The sequence below is a fragment of the Geotrypetes seraphini genome, chromosome 5, assembly GCF_902459505.1.
Source record: "Geotrypetes seraphini chromosome 5, aGeoSer1.1, whole genome shotgun sequence".
NCBI classification, from domain to species: Eukaryota; Metazoa; Chordata; class Amphibia; order Gymnophiona; family Dermophiidae; genus Geotrypetes; species Geotrypetes seraphini.
In genome coordinates, this window is record NC_047088.1 from 180,688,285 (window position 1) to 180,710,350 (window position 22,066).

A 22,066-nucleotide genomic window follows, 5' to 3' on the forward strand; every position below is an offset into this window, starting at 1 on the left:
AAGTGTAGTGGGGGGTTCCCCTCTCACACACCATGAATGAGAGCGTGAGTGTATTGGGGAATTTTCCCCCAAACCTACCCTCAGTGCAAAGGGGGAGACGATAGGGCAGCACACATTTGTCCTGCGCACAAATGTTGGGGAGGAATTGTCGGCGCACCAATGTCCTGCGCGCATTTGACGGGTCACCTCATACATAGATGGATGATCCCCCAGGTTTTGGGTTGCTTGATTCTTTTTTGCATTGTTCTATACTTCGTAAAAGCCTGCAGTAGCAAAGATGAGTTGCTTCTTTGTGTGGACAGGTTGGCAAGCAAGCAAATCTCTCTCATGAATATTCATTGTTAGATATCCTGAAAACCTAACTGGCTGAAATCCCCTCAGGACCAGGTTTAGGAACCACCACCCTAAGTGAAAGAGAGCCTTTACTTTCTGTGGTCCTACTCCTAATCAGAGACCCAGAGCTCCCCCCTGTGGCTTCTACAGAACATGACAGGCCCTATGTCTTCATAATATTGTATTAAAAAGATATATCGTATTAAAAAGATAATTTCGTATTAAAGAAATAACATATTTCTTGCTTGACAATATTTTTGTATGACAAATGGGAATTTCTGCCATTGAAAAAATGTTAATAGCTAAAAGGTAGATATTCAGCCAACCGTGGTTAGCATCTTTTTTGGCCTTCACTGGCCTTATCCTTGGATATTCAATGCCAGGCCATGTCCAGGCACCAGCACTGAATATCCAGGCCTATACAGCTGGTTAAAACTTATATAATTAAACCCCTCCCCCTATATGAAGCTGCGTTAGTGTTTTTTATTGCTAACCACGGTGGTAAAAGCGCCGACGCTCATAAAATTCCTATGAGCATCAGAACTTTTACCGTCATGACTGGTGATAAACGCTAACACGACTTCATAAAAGGAAGGGTAAGTGCACTATTCAGCACTTAACCACAACAGGTGAACTGAATAAAGATAAGACAATACTACATAGTATGCAGAAAAACCAAAATTCTTATGAAACTCTGGAACAAAAGAGTGTGTGTTAAAGGGGTCATGAAATGTGTAAAAAAAGGTTTTCCAGAAACAGAAAACTGCATGTAAATCTGACAGGCTTTATTAGGAGGACAAGAAGAAAACCATGAAAGAGATGTATTATCTAGGTCACAGTGTTCAAGGTAAGGCAGTTAAGAGTGTGTGATTTAATCTGTCAAAAGCCCTTTTCTAAATCAAGAAAGACTGTTCCCATATAATGACCTTTGTCTAGAGCTGAATGGGGTTATTCTATGAAATGAAGCAAAGCAGCAATAGTCCAATGAAAAAGACAAATTCATAGGGATAATTAATTTATTGCTATTGAGATAATGATAAATTTGATCATCTACAACTTTCACTCTGATTTTAGACATAGCTGAGAGGATGGAGATAGCAGGGGGATATTTATTACAATTAGAAGAGTCTCCAGATTTATGAAGCATGGAAACTTTTTCTAATTTCCTCTCATCAGGACTATTACCACTAGACAGCAAAGGTTCAAGATCATAATCAAGAGATCTGTAATCATAGGAGGGAGTTTAAATAATTATGGATTTAAATCAAATTTGGATATATTGGAAAAGCTTAAAGGCTTTATTATCTGTAGCGGTTGTAACCTGAATTCCTCAAAATATCAGCTTTCCTGGTTTTTTTAATCTAATGCTTTCTCTTTGGGGTAAATTCTATATATCGTGCCAAATTTCAGCTTGATTAAGCATTCTAACAGCTGCAAGACACTGAAACATGGCAAATTGTCAGATCCAAGTGAAAACATGTGCCCATTTACAGATCAGCAAAGCAGTCATGGCCATGGGAAAGGTATGGGTGGGGCAGGGACGTTCCTTTAAAATGCATGCAGTGTTATAGAATGTGGGGGATCCAGATCAACTTATATACCTGGATTTACAGTACGCCTGGTTTCAGGTGATGTAACTCCACATCAGGGGTGGCCCTATAATGAAGCCAATTGGGGTGGAGGCTCTTCTGGGAGCAACATCCTGCTACCCGCCAGCCTTCCTGCTCATGTTACCTCTACAATCCTTCTCCGGCATCTCTCCTTACATTTCCTCTTCCTTCCTCAACGCCCCCCTCCCCTGATTCTACCATTAATTGTTCCAAAGGTTGGCGATTCATACACACGGGCCATCTGAGGCCAACTTGATGCCTTCTCTCTACTGCGGCTCACCCTAGCAGAAACAGAAAGTTATGTCAAAGAGAGTGGGCCGCAGTAGAGAGAAGACATCGGATCAGCCTCAGACGGGCAGTGTGTAAATCGCCAACCCTTGGAACAATTAAAGATAGAATCAAGGGGGGGGGCCTCTCATTATTTGCCTTGGTGGGAGGGGGATGCCCTCTCATCATTCGCCTCAGGCAGCATATTGCCTTGGACTGCTACTGCTCCTCATGCCAACAATCCCAGAATGTCTATTATAGAATACTATTCCGTATTGATTTATTTTTCAGCACCAAATTTTGGACACCATTTATAGAATTTCCCTCTTGGTGTTTTATTTCTAGGTCTCCTTTCTTTGCTGTTTCACTACTACTACCACTACTGCTATTTATCTAATATAATAAAATGCTAGGCCGTGCATGCGCACTCCCATCTGCGTGCGTCCGTTTTCCATGAGATGTAGGGCACCTTAGGTAGGAGTGCGTATGCGCGCTTACATCACCAGCCGCCGATGTCTCCACAAGCCGGGACCGCAGCCAGCCGCCGATCTCTGTTCCTCCAGAGGGCGGGCGAGCGAGCGAATGAGCGAGCGAGCGGGCAGGTAAGGGGGGGGGGTGTCTCGGAGGAGAGGGATCGCAGCCGCTCAGTGCCCCCACCGAGGAGCCCAGCAACTTTCCGCCCCGGCTCTTAAACTGACCCGAGTCCTTTGCCGCCGCCCCCCCTTCCCGCGGGCCCGACTACCTACCCGGTGATTCAAGCAGCATGTGCAGCAGTCTTCACACGCTGCTTCGGGGCCTTCTACTGCCCTGATTTGCTCTGCCGCGTCTCTGATGATGTCATCAGGGACGTGCCAGAGTAAATCAGGGCAGTAGAAGGACCCGAAGCAGCTTGTGAAGACTGCTGCACACGCTGCTTGAATCGCCATGTGTAGTCGGGCCCGCAGGAAGGGAAAGTGGGGTAGAGGAAATGCTAATGCTGCTGTACAGGGAACTGGTGTAGGGGGTGGGAAATGGAGGGGGAGAGAATGCTGCTTTGGACAGACAGACAGAGGGAGGAAGGGAGACAGAAAGAAGAAGAAAGACACAGGGGCAGGTGCACAGGGAACATGTTTCTACCACCCTTTCTGTAAAAAAGTATTTCCTTTGATTACTCCGGAGCCTTTCACCTCATAACTTCATCCTATGCCCTCTCATTCCAGAGCTTCCTTTCAATTGAAAGAGACTTGACTCATGTGCATTTATGCCACATAGATATTAAACGTCTCTATCATATCTCCCCTCTCCCTCCTTTCCTTCAAAGTATACATATTGAGATCTTTAAGTCTGTCCCCACATGCCTTATGATAAAGACCACACACCATTTTAGTAGCCTTCCTCTGGACTGACTCCATCCTTTTTATATCTTTTTGAAGATGCAGTCTCCAAAATTGTACACAATATTCTAAATTAAGTCTCACCAGATTCTTATACAGGGAACTGGTGTGGGGGGAGGGAAATGGAGGAGTTGGGAATGCTGCTTCGGACAGACAGACAGAGGGAGGAAGGGAGATAGAAAGAAAAGAAGAAAGACATAGGGGCAGGGAGATACACAGAAAGACAGAAAGACAAAGGGGATCAGGAACAGAGACAGACAGAAAGAAAGACAGCGGGAGTCGCGTCAGGAGGGGTGCGGGATGCGGCAGAGGGAACTTTTCCAATGGGTGCAACTGGGTGGCTGTTGGGAACCTCTGATCAGGGGCAGAGCAAGGTAAGTGTATCATAGGGATAAGAAGGAGGGGGGGAGAAAAAGGAAGGGTCGCCTACTGCTGGACAGGGGGAGAAGGAAAGAGGTGCGGACAGGGGGGCTGAAGAAAAAGGAACGGAGGCCTAATGTTGGACAGGGGGGAGGTAAAACAAAGGGAGAAGGGCTGCTGCTGCATAAGGAGAGCAGTGAAGGGGTGGTGGTGTACACAGGGGAGGTAAAAGGAAGGGAGAATGGACAGGGGGGAGCAGGCAAGGGGTGGTGATGGACAGCCTAGGAAAAAGAAAGAAAGCGGCTAAGGAGAGAGAGAGAAATAAATAAAGACAGACACACACACATATATTCTAGCATCCGTTAATGTAACGGGCTATAAGACTAGTTATTTATAAAGCGCTACCAGACGCACGCAGAGCTCTACAATAGAGAATTACACGGTGGCGGTTACCCGTTTAGCCGCGGGTAACCCGCCGGAATGGGGAATGAAAAATAACAGTTGCTGCAGGGACGGGGACAAGGCCATTCACCGCCCGTGGAGCGGTGAATAGTCTTGTCTCCGCAGTGAGGCATTTAGGATCACGCGGTCCCCGCAGCCACCGCCTGCCCGTAGCGTTTAGCCAGCTCCCTCCTTCTACCTCACTTTAAATTCTGAGTTTGCCGGCTTCCATTTTCCTGAGCCGCACGCGTTCAAAAAGCCGTGCACGCGCGGCTGCGCGAGTCCATCAAGCTTCTCCTCTGATGCAACCGGAAACAGGAAGTTGCAGGAGAGGAGAAGCTTGATAGACTCGCGCAGCCGCACGTGCGCGTCTTTTTAAATACGTGCGGCTCGGGGAAAAAGGAAGCCGGCAAACTCAGAATGTAAGATGAGGTGGAGGGAGGGAGCTGGCTAAACGCTGTGATCGGGTAGGTGGGGGCTGCTAGACCATGAGATCGCGTTTGTTCCCGGCTCATACTAGGAAGGAGGGAGTGAAAGGAAAAAATATTCTGGGCCAAGGGGATGAAGAGGGAAAGAAAGAAACCCACAGCAGGAAAGAAAGGGGAAGACAGGTAGGTGAGCCAGATGCTGGAAGCAGGGGGGAGAGAAAGAGGGAAAGAAGCTAGATGGGGTTGAAAAGAAGAGACACGCTGGTATGGAAGAGGAAGATAGGGGAAATCTAGACAGAGGAAGGTAACAGAAAGAGGGGAAATTATGTGCATGGGGCATAGGGACAGAGACATAAAGGGGACATGCCATGGGGATGGTATATGGACACAGGGGGAGGCAATGGCAGATACATAGAAGAGATATTAGAAATGGGGAAAATAGGAACATAGAAGCGAGATAGTTTGTGGGAATGGGACAGGGACAGAGCTCGCAGGCTCCAGCGGCTTGCACAAATTACATTGTAACGTGCCACGAAAATAAGAGGGAGGGAGGTAGATAGATAGGCCACGTGAGAGGAGCTGAAGGATGGTAGAAAGGAACAGATTGTAAAGGAGGGAGGGAAGGGTGGTGGTGGAAAGGAATAGAACAGACATTGAAAGAGGGTAGAGAGGAACAGACCCTGAAGGGAAATGTGGAAGACAGAGTGGGGAGAAGATGCTGGAAGGGAAGAAGACAGATGCCAGACTATGGGGGAGCGGAGGGAAGAAGATGGGTGCTAGACCAATTGGGGGAGGGTGTTACTATGCGTCTTCCATTTGCACAGTAACAGCAAATGGAAGACGCAGAGAGAAGACACACAGTGGATGGAAGGAATTGAATGAGAAGATGTGGAAAGCAGAAACCAGACAACAAAGGTAGAAAAAAAATTCTATTTATTTATTTATTTTTTTGCTTTAGGATAAAGTAGTATATTAGTTGTGTTGATAAAAATTTATAAACAAAGCCCTGCCAGCTGAACACCTCTTTCTCTAGTTCAGCGGCAGGAACTTTGATTTATAAGAAAGGAATAAGCTAAATATTACAGTACTAAGGCTTATATGGATGCTGCGGGGACGGTGACGGGGCGGTGAATGGGATGGCAGTGGCGGTGACGGGGCGGTGAAAGGGATGGTGGTGACGGTGACGGGGCGGTGAAAGGAATGGTGGTGATGGAGCGGTGCAGAGGATGGTGGGACGGGGATGGGGCGGTGACGGGGGCAGATTTTTTTCCCCGTGTCATTCTCTACTCTACAACAAACACACAAGAATGGTCCCTGCTCGAAAGAGCTTACACTCTAATTAAGACAGACATAGGACAAAGGCTTATACATGTTACTTAGGTGAGGAAAAATAAGGAACTAGAGGTAGGGGAATAAAGACAGAATGGCAACAGATATGGGTGCTTTACAAGTTGGAAGGGTAGGGCATAAATGTAGTTTCAAAAAAGTGGGGTTTTAGCCTGGATTTGAACACCGTATAGTGCTCTTGGGATGGGCCCCAAAGTGATGGGCTAGGTCAGGAACTGGTTAAGTGGAAGACGACATAAGTTAGTGGTTAATGGAGATTACTCTGAGGAAAGGGATGTTACCAGTGGTTTGCCTCTAGGTTCTTTTCTTGGACCTGTTCTCTTTAACATTTTTATAAGCGATATTACTGAAGGGCTATCAGTAAGATTTGCCTCTTTGTGGATGATACCAAAATCTGCAATAGAGTAGACACCCTGGATGGTGTGACTAACATGAAGAAAGACTTAGAGAAGCTTGAAGAATAGTCTGAAATTTGTCAGCTAAACTTTAATGCTAAGAAATGCAAGGCCATGCATTTCGGCTGCAAAAACCTGAAGGAATGGTACAGTTTAGAGGGTGAAGTACTTATGTGCATGACAGAAGAGCAGGACTTGGGTGAGATTGTATGTGATGATCTTAAGGAGGCTAAACAGGTTGAAAAGATGACAGTGAAAGCTAGAAGGATGATAGGGTGCACAGGAAAAGGTATGGCCAATAGGAAAAAGGAGTCTTTCTGTCTTTCTTTCTGTCTGTGTCTGTCCCTGATCCCCTTTGTCTTTCTGTGTATCTCCCTGCCCCTGTGTCTTTCTTCTTTTCTTTCTATCTCCCTTCCTCCCTCTGTCTGTCCGAAGCAGCATTCCCCCCTCCATTTCCCTCCCCCCACACCAGTTCCCTGTATAAGAATCAGGTGAGACTTAATTTAGAATATTGTGTACAATTTTGGAGACTGCATCTTCAAAAAGATATAAAAAGGATGGAGTCAGTCCAGAGGAAGGCTTCTAAAATGGTGTGTGGTCTTTATCATAAGGCATGTGGGGACAGACTTAAAGATCTCAATATGTATACTTTGGATGAAAGGAGGGAGAGGGGAGATATGATAGAGACGTTTAATATCTATGTGGCATAAATGTGCATGAGTCAAGTCTCTTTCAATTGAAAGGAAGCTCTGGAATGAGAGGGCATAGGATGAAGTTATGAGGTGAAAGGCTCCGGAGTAATCAAAGGAAATACTTTTTTACAGAAAGGGTGGTAAAAATATGGAAAAGTCTCCCAGAAGAAGTGGTGGAGATAGAGACTGTGTCTAAATTCAAGAAGGCATGGGATAGGCATGTGGGATCTCTCAGAGAGAAAAAGAGATAATGGTTACTGTGGATGGGCAGACTAGATGGGCCATTTGACCTTTATCTGCCATCATGTTTCTATGTTTGTCAACTGCTTATGCATTATAAAGAGTTCTACTGGGAGAGTTTCTTGCACCCTTCACCTTCTTCCAGTTCACTCACAACCAGTGCTGAGCTCTTGGTGCCATGAATATTTGTAACTATCTGGGTAATTTTCTCACTGATCATTGCAGGAACAGTCCTAACATTGGTAACCATGTGCTAGGCTCCTTCTAGAGTTCTACAATCAAGGGCTGGATTTAAAAATATAAGGTAGGCATGCTAGAGCTTAGAGCCTCATATTACAGAAGGCCTCACACAACACTATTTATTTATTAGGATTTATTTACTGACTTTTTAAAAGGCATTCATTCAAGGCGATATCTGCTGTTGTTAGCGATTTTATATTTTTTAATGATCCATTAAAACTAAAATTTATTCGAGCTTAATCAAGGTGGGGTGGGGGAGGCTTTAAAATGTTACAGTTTAGTGACACATATCCCATAATTCTATAATATTAGCATCTAAATATATGAGTGTCATTTGCATGCTAAAATGATAGAATATTAGCATTTATGTGTGTGATATATGCGCACAATGGTACTCTCTAATGTCAGCACACAAATTGCATGGGGGGGGAGGAATTCTCAAAAAGTCATCGAAAGGCTGGGAGGATGTGTGCTAGGCACGCAGTCAAAAATTGCACAGTTTTGATGTCTCTTAAATGACTGAAAACTCATCAGAGCATGAGTTTCTCGAGACAGAGCATTCTATAACTCAGGCCAACCCTGAAAAGAGATTTCCTATAACAATCTAACCTAATGGTATGAAAAGAAGGAACCTCCAACAAAAGAGCATTAGAAGAACAGAGAGACCTAATTGGTAGATAAAGCTTTAACATAGAAGTCAAAACTGGAGAAGTCATTCCTTTCAGAGATTTAAAACCCACAGAAGCTTGAAAGTAATCTTAAACGCAATGGGAAGCCAGTGTTATGAAATCAAAACAGGTGTAATGTGCTCAAATTTCCCTGAACCGATCAGAATACTAGCTGCAGCATTCTGTGAAACTTAAAAGTGCTGGAGTCTATAGGCCAGGGACCCTGATGGATTAAAGTTCTTTATACTGAGCCCCTAGGATGTATTAAAGTAAATGGAAGCTATTCATCCCCTTTCCCAATGTACTGGGGATTAGGCAACGTTTTCCATTGTCTCCCATACTTTTTGCATTAGTCATCAAGCCATTGGCTCAGAGGGTGTGAGGGAATGGTGATATTCGAGGTATAGAAGTGAATGGGAAAGAGTATAAACTGAGCTTATTTGCAGATGATATATTGTTTACCTTGACTTTGACATCTGAACAGGCTATGGCCTCACAGAATTCATTTCCATTTCGATGGGTATGTATTAGCATGTAGTATTTAGCTATTTATCTGGGGCCACCGGATATCTCTTTCTACGCTCTAAATCAGGGGTGTCAAAGTCCCTCCTCGAGGGCCGGAATCCAGTCGGGTTTTCTGGATTTCCCCAATGAATATGCATTGAAAGCAGTGCATGCAAATAGATCTCATGCAGATTCATTGGGGAAATCCTGAAAACCCGACTGGATTCTGGCCCTTGAGGACCGACTTTGACACCTGTGCTCTAAATTATGTGTTAGCTTTGTGTCGGATTCAAGTAGACCTGGATAGATGGAAGGGGATATGCATTTCTTGGGTAGGTCAAATTGAAGTAGTTAAAATGATGATTCTACCCCTAATTTTATTCTTATTCCAGGCCCTCTCTATCGGGATAGAATCTCTACAGAGAAAGATTTTGAAGTTCATCTGGGCTAGGATAAGATGTCAGACTCTCTGCCTTGGTAAGGAGGCAGGTAGGTTAGCAGTGCCTCATTTGTCAAGATACTATCAGGCAGCACAGCTGACAGCACTGCTGGAATGGCAGGCCCAGGAGTGCAAACAATGGGTGGATATTGAACAGGATGAGGTTCGAAGGGCATTTTTTCTTCATCTACCCTGGAAGCTGAGGTGTGACATAATGAGAGATGATCTGGATTCGGTACGCACTGCACTAAAGGTATTGAAGGGGATTCAGGGGATCCTTTTAGACAGGAGAAAGTATTCTTTATTTGGCCCAGGTAGGAGGGAGCATATTTTCATTCCTTGGAAACACAAGTGATTGGGGGTGTGTGGGACATTTCTGGGATGTAGCACAGGGGAACATAAGAACATAAGAAGTTGCCTCCACCGGGATCAGACCAGAGGTCCATCGTGCCCAGCGGTCCGCACTGCGGCGGCCCATCAGGTCCATGACCTGTCAAGTGTTCCCTGCCTCATCCTAAAAAACCTCAAAACATCAAAGCCTTTAGAGAACTACAAGCACAGTATGGGCTAGCATCTAGAGATCTATTTCTCTACTTGCAAGTCAATCATCATGTCTCTAATACTGGTATGATGAGGAAATTGCTTAAAGGGCAGACTAAGTTTGAAAAGTTATTGGGACCAACCTTGTGAAGGGGAGTGATTTCAGCTATTTATAAGTGCCTAAATGCCAGAAGGGGGCACCCTTGAAATATACTGTAAGGTGTCATGGGAATTGGATCTGGGTCACCCTTTAACTGCACTAGAATGGGAAACTACATAGCGGCATACTAAATCTTTGGGAATGGCCACACATTTGATGGAAAATGGCTATAAGACCCTCATGAGATGGTACTATACTCCAGTATGTATGGCCAAAATAAGCGGTAGGGGGATAGGAGAATGTGGTTGTGGTAATGAGGGGTTGTGGTAATGAGGGTACCTATATTCTCATGTGGTGGGAATGCTCGATAGTTCAGGTGGTATAGTGTCACAGGATAGTGAAAGGACGCCTATACTGTGACCAGTCAGGTATACACCAAGCACAGGTCCCAGTCTGCTCAGAAAAGAAAGAAGTGAAAAAGAAATCCCGGGGAGGAATTGGGAAGGATCAGGTTATGAATGAGCTAAATAATAGCACTGACCACCGGGGGAGCCCAAGAGGCCCTTGGAACACTGCCAGGGCTGACACAGCAGGGCGTTTCCCCAAACTATATAACCCTGTCTCTCCCAGTAGAAAAGCAAGCCGGCTAGGAAGGAAGCTAGGACCTTGCCTTCCTAAGGATCCTGTCCAGCCAGACAGGGACAACGAGTGCCAGCCTATGGAAGTAGAGCAGTTTGAACAGCCTGGAGATCTGTCTCAATCTGAAGAGTTCATGGATATCCCAGAGGCTTGGACTCGTGAAGAGAATGAACCTGAACCCATGCAGGTGAACTTAATGCTGAGCCCCAAACAGTGAAGGTGTTTGCAAACTGTTTGTGTGCTGTGGTTTGCTGTTTGAATGAAGATTTTGCCTTGATAGCTTAAAGAGAGTGTGGGAGAGGATTTGCTGCCACCTGGGAGGGAATTTGTAGTCTGTTTTTTTCAGGCCAGTAATTGTGCAAATCCTGTGACTCTCTCTTTTTGCCTGGCAGCCATAATTAGTGATTGCCAGAGGCTGTTTTTCCTTTATTTTTTTGGGCTATGGACTAAGAATTAAGGATACCTGAATGTGGGACTATAATTTTTGTTTGAACTGAATGAAGCAACTGCTTTACAGCAGTCTAAAGAAGCTCTAGGGATCCAAGGTCTCTGTATGAGGCAAGACCTGAAAAACTGTGGCAAAGTAAAGCTGGTAGCTAAACAAGTTTACTTTTGTTGCTTTGCCCCTTTTGGCAATCGTTTGGTTTTCTTTTTCTCTGATACATGTTGTATATAATCTGGAGAAAAATATCAGAATGCTGAAAGACATTACTTACCTGTTCCAAAGACATTGAGTAAAGTGAACTATTTATTTAACCTGTCTGAGTGTTGGAACTTTATTTTGGGAGTTTTTTTTTTTTTTGGTAAAGAAATCCAGTCCTACAGGATGACTCCATGTCGGGTCACACGAAAATGTTCATTTTTGGTGTAGCCGTTCACAGAGCCTTAGAATCCTATCCTGGATTGCTCTGACGGCCACAATACCTAGGGCTAGGCAAGGGAAAATACTTTCCCAAAGAGATAAAACACTACCAACACCTCAGCCCAGAACTACAGCCAGGCAGGGAAGGTTCAGTGAAAAGCAAAGAAGTACCTATTTGTTTTCGCCGGAATTAGAGAAGAGAGAACAATGGGTAAGGGGAACTAAAAGTACTCAGGATATTGTTCCTAGGGGGAGGATGCACCACACATCTCCTAACATTCATGGGGGACACAATTCCAGGCAACACCAGGAACATTCTAGTCCTCAATTTAGCCAGGAACAAGTCACACCTGTTGCTCATTATCCTGAGGCTTATAGGGATCAGCAACAGTGCTCAGAAAGGAGGCAGCCACTGAACCAACCCACACTGGAGAGAAGACAGAATGGAGACAGGAGTCCAGTTCCAAGAGCACGCAGCAGTATACCTCAGCCTAACACCCAGGTCAGAGCTAACTTTATGGAAGCTGAAATGTTAGGTGAATGCATGAGGGAAGCTTCAGATAGTGAAGACATTTCAGACCAGGAAGAAGCTATGGACTTCAAAGAGGGAAATGTTGATTCTGACCTGTGGGCTATGGAAACCGATGGGGTTTAAAGGAAGTTAGGCTGGGACTGGTTGTGCTAGTTAATGGGCTGGCTGTCTCTGTAACCTTAAGGCAAAATAAAGTTTACTGAAAGCCTTGGCAAGGGTTCCTTGCATTCCTTTTGGGCAAGAACCACAGAGTCTCTAGGCTGTGGCAAAATAGCACTACACAGCCTTGGCAGTAGTTTGGAGACCTTTTTCCTTTTGGGGTTTTTCCATAGACTGGATTGTGGGTCCTAGTTGGGAGGGACCACAGCCAACGGTCATTGTGGGAGGAGGTCCCTTCTGCCCTGAGCTCTGCATCCAAAGAGTTCAGAGGCGGATCCAGTCTAAAGCTGCCAGAAGTGATTGCCAGCAAGAGACTGTATCCAACTGCATGAAAGCAATTTGAGAGTAGTCTGGGACATACAAGTTTAGTTTCTTTTTGAACTGTGAATGCAATTGTGGGTTTTGAAAGCTGACGTTCCTATTGGAATAAAGAATTTTTTTTTGGAAGCAGAACTGGATGTTTTTTACTTGATCCACCAACTCCAATTAGTACTGATAATCCGCTCGGTCAGCGCCGTGTGCTCTGGTCTCTTTCGGCCACTCCCGCTTGGGCGCGGCCCGGCCTGGTGATTCACGGTGAAAATAGGTAGAGGTGTTTAACAAGCTCTCACACATTTTGGGATGACAATTGGATGTCAAACTAGAAAATGTCTTCTTGCATCATTATAAGCCCGATCTGTAAGAAGGGGAAGTAGCCTTTTGTAAGCTGTTCTTCAATGCCGCTCAGTTAGTACTGGCAACTTTCTGGAAGCAACTGATAGGACCAGACTGGGGGTTAGTGGTTCAAAAAGTGGATAATTGGTATCTTATCTATAAACTCACTGCTCTGAAGTATGCTAAGGGTTCCTTTTATAAAGCCGCGCTAGCGGTTTTATCGCACGCACCGGATTAGTGTACGCTAGCCGGAAATCTATCACCTGCTCAAAAGGAGGCGGTAGCGGCTAGTGCATGCGGCAATTTAGCACGCACATTAAGGCCCTAGTGTGGCTTTGTAAAAGGAGCCCTAAGTTGGGGAGTATGCTAGAGGTATAAACGGTTGGTGCATTGAAGGAATCCCATTTACCTGCTGGTTGAGTTTCAATTTTTGTATAAAGTGATATACCATAGCATAAATTTAAAAAAAAAAAAAAAAAAAAAAAACATTCCTAAAGTATGCCTTTTATTTAATACTTTTAACTCCGCTCCATCTACCAGAACCACTTTTGGTATATCAGAAGAGCCATAAGCAGACTGCAGAATATTAGTTTTTAATATATTTAGCTTCAGATGATTACCATGCAACCAGTTATTAATCAATTTTAAATTCAATTGTAGCTCCTCCAGTGTTTCATTGATATTAGACTGAATCTTAATCAAGAACTGAATATCATCCGCATATAAGCAAAAAGGAAGTCCCAAATTTCGAAGTAAATGGCAAAGAAGGAAGCAAAAACATGTTAAATAAAATTGGAAATAGTACCTATCCCTGGGGAACACCACTCAAGCAAGGCATGTCATCAGATCTAACTAGATTAGTAACCACATTACAAGTTCTATTGGATAGAAAAGATGAAAACCAATTAAGTACTTGTCCTGAGATACCAATCAATTGTAATCTTTTAATTAAAATTGCATGATGAACAGTATCAAAGACTGCCAAGATGTCTAGACTAACCAAAAAATACTTCTCTTCCTTACTGAAGCAAAAAGGTATGATGGTCATGTTAGTCCACTCTTCAAGTTAATATGTAGAAATTAAAAAAAAAAAAAAAAAAAAAAACTAAAGAAAAAAAATACCTTTTTTATTGGACTAACTTAGAGGGCTCCTTTAATGAAGCCCCATTAGGCTTTTTTTTTACCAGCCACGGTGATATTAGCTCTGATGCTCATAGAATGCTTATGAGCATCGGAGCTAATACCGCTGCAGCCAGCGATAAAGCTTAAAGCAGCTTCATAAAAGGGGGGGTTAATGCAGTTTATGATTAGCTTTCAAAGGTATTTATTTTCCTTTGTTTTTGTTTTATTTCTACATATTACCTGTCCATCTCTCATCTCCATCCCCCTTCTGCCCCCCTCCCCTGAATCTTTTTTCCCTTGCCCCATTTTCCCCCTCCACGTACATCTCTCCCTTTCTCCCCCTCTTCCATCTCTCCCTTTCACTTCCTTCTACCATCTCTCCCTGACCCCCTCAGCCTTCCCCATGTCCATCTCCCCCTCTCTTGTACCCTCTGTTCTCCTCCAAGTCCATCTCTCACTGTTCCTCTTCTACCCCCCTCTGCTACCCCCAAGTCTATCCTCCCTTCTCTCACAAATCTGACATCTTTTCCTGCCTCCGTCCTTTCCTTACCCCATTCTTTATTCTCACATCTCTCCCTCCTTCCCTCATTTGCATACATCTCTCCCTTCCTCCATTCCCTTCCCCAAGATCTATATCACTCCCTCTTTAACTTCTACCCTTCCCCTGAATCTGAAATGTTTTGGGAGGGGCCTTATTTCCAGGCAGAACTCCAGTGGAAGAAGCATTTTACTGCTGGCCAGTGTACCTGCTGGTTGAATCTCTGTGCCACATCCCTTCCCCAACATCTACTCCTTTCCCCTCACCCCCCCCTTCCTCCGGTGTGTCTACCCTGAATTTCTTGTAACACTTGCCAGGTGGCAGAACCAATTCATAGCGTCGCTCTGCCACTGGCTACAGCATCTTCTCTCCACTGCAGCCCGCCCTCTCTGACAACTTCCTGTTTCCACTGAGGTAGGCCGCAATGGAGAGGAGACATTGGAGCCAGCAGCAGAGTGACTCTGTGAATCGGTTCTGCTGCCTGGCAAATGTTACAAGAAATTTAGGGTAGACACGTGCAGGGTAGGGGGAAAGGAGTAGATATCAGGGAAGGTACATGGCAGAGAGAGCCAACCAGCAGGTACACTGGCCAGCAGCAAGATGCTGCTCCCTTGAGAGTGCTGAGGGTGCCACCTCAGTTGGTGTTTCTCTGCCTGCAGCAGGATCCCTGTTGGCCCTATTACTATCGGCAATTTTGGGGGAGGCCATGACCCCTGTGGCCTCCCCCTTTCCGACGCCTATGCACATTATGTAATTCTGAACAAGGGGTGGCCTTACAAACAGCTATTTAAAAAGTTTACGTGGTCTCTGAGCTGTGTGGGATTTTTTAATCATAGGACCTGATTATTTTTATTTGAGACCAATTAATCATTTCTCTGCCAGAAATTCATCTAGGCCCCAGATTTGGATGAAATGAGCCTTAATGATTCAGTTTGTCTTAGCTGATGCCTGAATCTCTAGATAAAATGGCAAGCTAGCAACTCACCATCAGCAGAGCAATGGGAGGCAGGAGCTTGACAAAGCAGGCCACAGCTGTTCTCTTCCCATGATTAGTCTGAACCTATTTAATGGGAAAAAAAATTAACCTTTGCTTTCCTAAGCCAAATTACACAATGATTTATCACTGTTCAGCAGATCTATTGCACTGTTCATTCTGAGGTGCTGTGTAATAATGATTGACAAGAATAATTATTAAATTAATCTCCTATTCAGCCTCTTGCAGGCAAAATTCAAACCTCTACCCAAACTACTGAGGTACAACAGATAATTCAACAGAGCAAAAAACATTCTAGTAAAAAAAGTGAGATGCACCAGAGAAGCTGATCAAGTCAGGACAGATCCTGGTGAGTGACAATAATCAAGACAGATCCTGCTTTGTGACAATAATTGTAAAGATTGTGTTAGGTTTTCAACAGAGTGCAGAATTCAGGGATAACCTTCTGAATACTTTTTGAAACTAAGTATATTTGATTTTATGGAGTTTATATATTACATATTTTATGCATGTAGAAATAGAGATTCTAAGATGGCAACTCCTTTGTAGATCACAAGTCTAGTATGAGTAATGTGATTCTTTTCATGGGTTGAAGAGTAACCGTCTCAGTGAACTGTAGTGCTGGCATTATGTCCAGGAAGATAGCTGTGGTGGTATCTAGGGTTTCAATGTGTAGATTATAGTCTCCCAAAATTATCAGTCTAGAGAAACTCATGGCCACCTCTGTAATCAGATTACCATTTTGGATTTTGCAGACTACCTTCCCAGTTGTTTTCTATTAGATCTAACATCATTCAAGGAGTTTCTGACACTGGTTGAGGGGCTTGCCCTGATGTTAGCTTCTTCAAGTCCAAAAAGGAACATAGATGCTCTGGAAGAAAAAAAAACATGTATCTAACACCTAAATACCTTAAAATACATTTTCAAGAAAATTTTAGCATAAAGGTTGCGCCCGAGGTAACAGTGTTCTTGCCTCATAGACAGGAACACTATCTTTTCCTGTGTAACCTAAGCCACATCAGAAAATATCCATATTTTCTCTCCATAAAACAATTGTAAATTGTGAAAGTACAACCGTATAACCATGCTCAAAACTTGCTCAAAGACAAAACTAACAAGCAACGTGGCTCTATCTGATCCTTATTCTTGAAAGGATTCCAAAAGAGCAGGTACATTTAAAGCAACATGCTCAGTTCCCCCGGATATTTTATTCAGTATAAAATAACCTTATTCACTGGAGGAATAGATGTGCTGGGTCATAAAACTTAAACAACATATTTCTTTTAAAGTTACCAGTTGTAGTTAAGCAGTTGTAGATTTAAATGACTAGTTTGATTTTCAAATTGCTCTAATTTAAGATTTTATTATTTTATCCTTAACTAAAGTTCAAACTACTTCAGAATTCTCTTTCAAATTTTTCCACCTTTTCAATAAGCTTATGATAATCTATCTCTAATATCCCAAACTTTTGAGCCAATGTGCTGCAAGATTGTTTCAAATAGTCAATATCAGAATAGCAACTCACAATTGTGGTTTCCATCTTGGTAGGAAGTCCCCCAAATAGCCCCAAGAGTCACCTCACCATCCAGAAATCCTGCTCCAGTTCTAGATGATTCCTCAACTTGTCCAGACTCCAATGTCACTTTGGTGGCTATAGCCACTGGAGATATTATCACTGCAACCTTTTCCAGCTGGTTATGACCCATAGTTAATCCTGTAACACCCACCTAGGCCTGAGAAGTAATAGAGGAAACTGGGGAGCTAGACATTCCAACTCCACCAAGGCCAGTCTCTATACTTCATATACCATCAATTGCGGTGCTCTAAGTTGGCATCAAATGTTCGAAAGGACTGAAGGAAACCACATTCTAAAGCAGAGCTATAACTCCACCTACACAATCTGCAGCAGAAGCCTGGCTCTCGCGTACATCTCCTGCTACTGATTGAGCAAGAAATCCATTCATCTTCTGCTGCAGGACTTGAGGAACTGTGGAGCTCTACACCAGCATTCTCACCTTCCACTTCTGCTTATGTAACATATTCAAACTAAGGCAAAAAGATAACTCTGGAAACAACTTCAATGGACCAGAATCCTGAAATGTATGGACAGCTCAGAAACACACCATTTTAATTTGGCTCCTCCTTCCTTCTCCTCAGCTTTTAACACTGGATCACAACATCATGCTAGTATGACTGGCAGAAACAAGAAGCAGTGATATAGTACTTGCTTTGCTCAGATCCTATCTATGAGATAGTGACAATTCATACTGTTCAGTGGCATCTCCTTACTACCGCTGACCTATGGGGACTGATACTGTCACTTTATTGATTGTCTTTATTGAGTACAATGTCTTTATTGTACTCAATAAAGTACAATTGTCTAATGAGTACAACTGAGTACAATTGGCTTTATTGAGTACAATGAGACCCACCAAGGTTCCAAGTTTCAGAAATGCAAATTGCCTTCATCAGGAATCAAATTTTAAAGCATATACAGTGGTCTTGTAAAATCAAGGAACCTTTGTAGTATCACAAATCTACAGAATTATAAAAATATCACCAGAGTAGCCTTTAAAAAGGTGAATTGCAGCTTGTTTAGTACATACAGAAAACCTCTGTGGCGTCTTCTCCAGAGAATGCCACAAAGATTTTGTGATATAAATGATGTATTTTTAAACAATCCTCTACTCAGGAATAATAATCTAACACATCCTCACAACTTCCCAAGTATAACCCATTCTTCAATCACAACTTTGCCAGAGCTTTTCTTCGGGCCTCAGTACCACCACTCCACCGCTGTCAAAATTTCTTTAGCAGAAAGAATTACGTGAGATTTTCTGTACATTTCTGTATGTTTTAATGGTTGACCCCCGATAAAGGCAATTTGCGTTGCTGAAACTTGGATCATTGTTGGGTCTCATCGTACTTAATAAAGACCTTTTCAAAGATATAGATCTGGAAAGCCATCTCACCTGCCTTTCTTTGTAGTTTACTTAAGAGTATCTAAAGGACTTTGTACCTCTTTGTTTTTCTTTCTGATATTAAAAGAAATGGACCAGAGTTCTTGAAGAACAGGATCTCCTCTACAACCTTAAAGATTGCTAAGGTTCTCCCAAGGAGTATCCATAACCACATTTTCCAAAGAACATCATATGACGCAATATCTGCCAGTGAGCCTTCTCCAGTGTAGTTCACACACTCTGGAATGTACTCCCTGCAAGGCTATACTCAACACAAGATTATCTCTACTTTAAGAAGAAGGTGAAAGATTGACTCTTCTACCAAGCCTTTAATGGAAGAAGCAATTAACTTGCTGGTTGTACACACACAAGGACTAACACTGACTGTTCATTCACTCCTACCCTAGGTGAGATTATTTCATATACCTGCTGACTTCATGTGTAACTTTCTTTGAATTAGTCCCTTTATTTTCTGTTACCGTTCTATCTTATCTGTCTATTCAAATATTTTATTGCATATTATGATGACAATTTAAGTAGTATACTATGCTATACTATGTACTGCTGTTTGAATTTTTACTGCTGTAATTGCCTATTGCCTATGTTCAACTTATTCTTGCTGTATACCACCTTGGGTGAATTACTTCACAAGGTGGTAAATAAATCTCTATTTGCATTTGCCCTCTGTGTGCACTTTTATGGTTCACCCAAAACCTAAAATCAAAATGAGAACCCTCCCCCCCCCCCAAGAACTAACTCTGATAAAATGAACTCCCATCCAAAAGGAGCACAATGGAAAAAAGTTTTCCAGTTCTGAAAATGAACAGTTTGTTTTCCTAGTTCTCTAGAATTATATCAGAGTGAAAATGTTTCTCAGGTTGTTGGTAAAAATCATTTTTTCCAGTTGTTCTGAAAATGAGGCACACCGCTTGAAACACCACTCTTTAAACAGTACTAGTTTATCTCTACTTGTATTGTAACACCTCTCAAACCATTTTGTGATATCTCCTGTACTATTCTTGTACTGTACTAAATTGTATCTCTTTAAATTGTACTGTAAGTCACCTGGAATCTATTTAGGCATAGTGCGACTCATAAATCTCAGTTTAGATTAGATGTTTTTCTATTTACTCTAGAAATATATCAGTGAAAAAGGTTCTCAGGTTGTTGGTAAAAACCAAGCTATTGTACTACACTCTCATACTCAGGGACCAATCAGTCTTTCAAGCTACAGTGACATATCACTTATGGCAGCTTTCCACATATTCTTCTACTCAAGTTGTATCCAGTGGTTGTTATGGCAGCAGGCAGATTAGCAGGATATATACCTAAGTGCTTATTAGAGTCTGAGAATTAGTCCCCTTCTAAATGAGACTCTGCAATTAAAGACAAGGCAGTACAAAGGAAGCCTTCTTTGTTGAAAAATTGTGTTAACAATAATTCCTTACAATTTCATTGTGAGACTAAGAGTGCATCTTAAGTTGACAACATTAACCATAAATTAAAATAAAAATGAAATGTCACTTGATTGCATGTTTGAAGTTCAGCTGTATGATGGTATTACATAATTTTCCAGTTGTACCCTCCAGGTTTTATAAGGTAATAGAACTATCTCCTAATTTAAACACTTACACAAAGCAAAATTTATTTATTTATTTTAAAAAGGGGGATTCATGAAAAGAACTCTTGATGCTCCAGGTTATGCTGAATAAGGGTGAATCTTTTCTTTAATTTTGCCACAAGCAGTTCACTATGTCCATCTCAGAGAAGGGTGTGCTCTATTTTCCTCTTTAATGCTGATTCCAGAGATGGTCCAATTCTTGTACTTAGCTACTTCCATCTGTAGTAGTGCTGCCCGATTCGCAATTCAAATCGATTCACTGATTCACTTTGGGTGAATTGATTCAAATCGATTTGTTTTTGCAAAAAATCAAATTCACTGATTCGTCAGCCCCCTTGCTAGAGACCCGTTCAGGCTTTTCCTCTGCCACCGGAATCCTTCCATCTAATGTAACTTCTGGTTTTGCGAAACTGGAAGTTACATCAGAAGCAAGGACTCTGGTGGCAGAGGAAAAGCCATGTGGACCTCTCCGTGCAGATCAGCAGCAAGGTGATTTTTAATTGGTTGGCTGGCAGCAGATGCCTGCACTTCCCCCAGAGCCCAGCAAACGCCCCCGATCTGCCACCTGCATACACAGCTCTTGTTGCTGCTGCTCAGTGGCGCGCTCCTGCTTTCCTGGGCCCTGCCAGCGGCTGGCCTTTCATCAACCACCACATGATGGCCAGAGCCCCGTGCACTTGCGAACGCTGGGCGATCTGGGGGTTCCCGAGGAGCGGCGTGAGCACATTGGAAATGCTGCAAAGGTGCTTCTTGCTTGGCTTTTGCAAGGCTGCCTCTTCTGCTGCTCACAGGAAAAGCATTTGCCTGCTGTGCGAAGCGCCCAGAGCTCCTGGTAGGTGCCACAATGCATGGGTATTGCCCTCTGCCAGCCAAATAGTGGGCTTCTCTGTTGGAAGTCAGAGCTGGGGGGGGGAGAGGGAAGATGGGAGATGGACTTGTTGGAGTTGGTGGACTGGAGAAGGAGAGATGGGAGAAGAGGGGGAAGATGGATTTTGGAGGGGAGGAATGGACATGGGGGAGATCATGGAGAGAGGGACTTGGGGGAGGGAGAGATGAACTTAGGGGAGATCATGGAGATAGGGGAGATGGGGGAGGGAGTTTTTCAGCTAGCATGCGCTAATCCGGTGCGTGCGTTAAAAATGCTAGCGCACCTTCGTAAAAGAAGCCCTAAATATTTCACAGGTTAACTGCAGGTGTAATTTCATCAAAGCATGGCCCAGTTTAAAGCCTCTCTTTTAAGCAGATTTATCACCCAGTTCAGGCAGGTGATAATATACAAATATAAAATAGTCCTTGTGTAAACGGAAGTGCAGTGTACTCTATTGGACAAACCCCTGATCAAATGAAGTTACTCACCTGTAGCAGTTTTTCACCAAGGACAGTAGGACATGTTATCCTGTATGAATGTTTACGTTTATTTAAAATTTGCTATACTGCCTTTTCTGACAAGTCAAAGCGGTTTACAAAAAAACCCACACATAAGTGAAAATAAAAGAAGGAATGGATTTCCATTAAAATGCGAGAGTCACATGCAAACAAGAAGTGCAGTTAGACAAATAAGTTCCCGGCTAGCTGGGTCATGAAAACATCTCTCAAGCCTAACATTTAAAGGCCAGTGTAAACATATGGGGTTTAAACATAATCTTGAACTGTTTTTTTAGAGATAATTCTTTGTGTAGAGGGATTGGAAGGGGAGTTCACAATGATGAGGCAACAAAAAAGAATGCAGACTGATGCATAGATTCTAAGTGAGCATGTAAATACATTTTACATTCCCTCTGTTCAGACTGACCTAGTGTTTCCTCCTTACTCTGCAGATCCTGCAATTGTGTGGTTTTAATATGATCTTTAACATATAACACCATTCCCTTAGACCAGGGGTAGGGAACTCTGGTCCTTGAGAGCCGTATTCCAGTTGAGTTTTCAGGATTTCCCCAATGAATATGCATGCGATCTATTTGCATGCACTGCTTTCAATGCATATTCATTGGGGAAATCCTGAAAACCC

General features: G+C 43.1%; 1 long non-coding RNA gene across 1 annotated transcript; it reads left to right on the forward strand.

Annotated features, from left to right (window-relative positions):
- The first annotated feature begins 11,860 nt into the window (after nt 1–11,860).
- Nucleotides 11,861–19,904, forward strand: LOC117360277. The gene is made up of 3 exons (XR_004539404.1): nt 11,861–11,980; nt 15,696–15,826; nt 18,526–19,904. It is a non-coding gene; the product is annotated as an uncharacterized LOC117360277 (long non-coding RNA).
- The last annotated feature ends 2,162 nt before the right edge of the window (nt 19,905–22,066 follow it).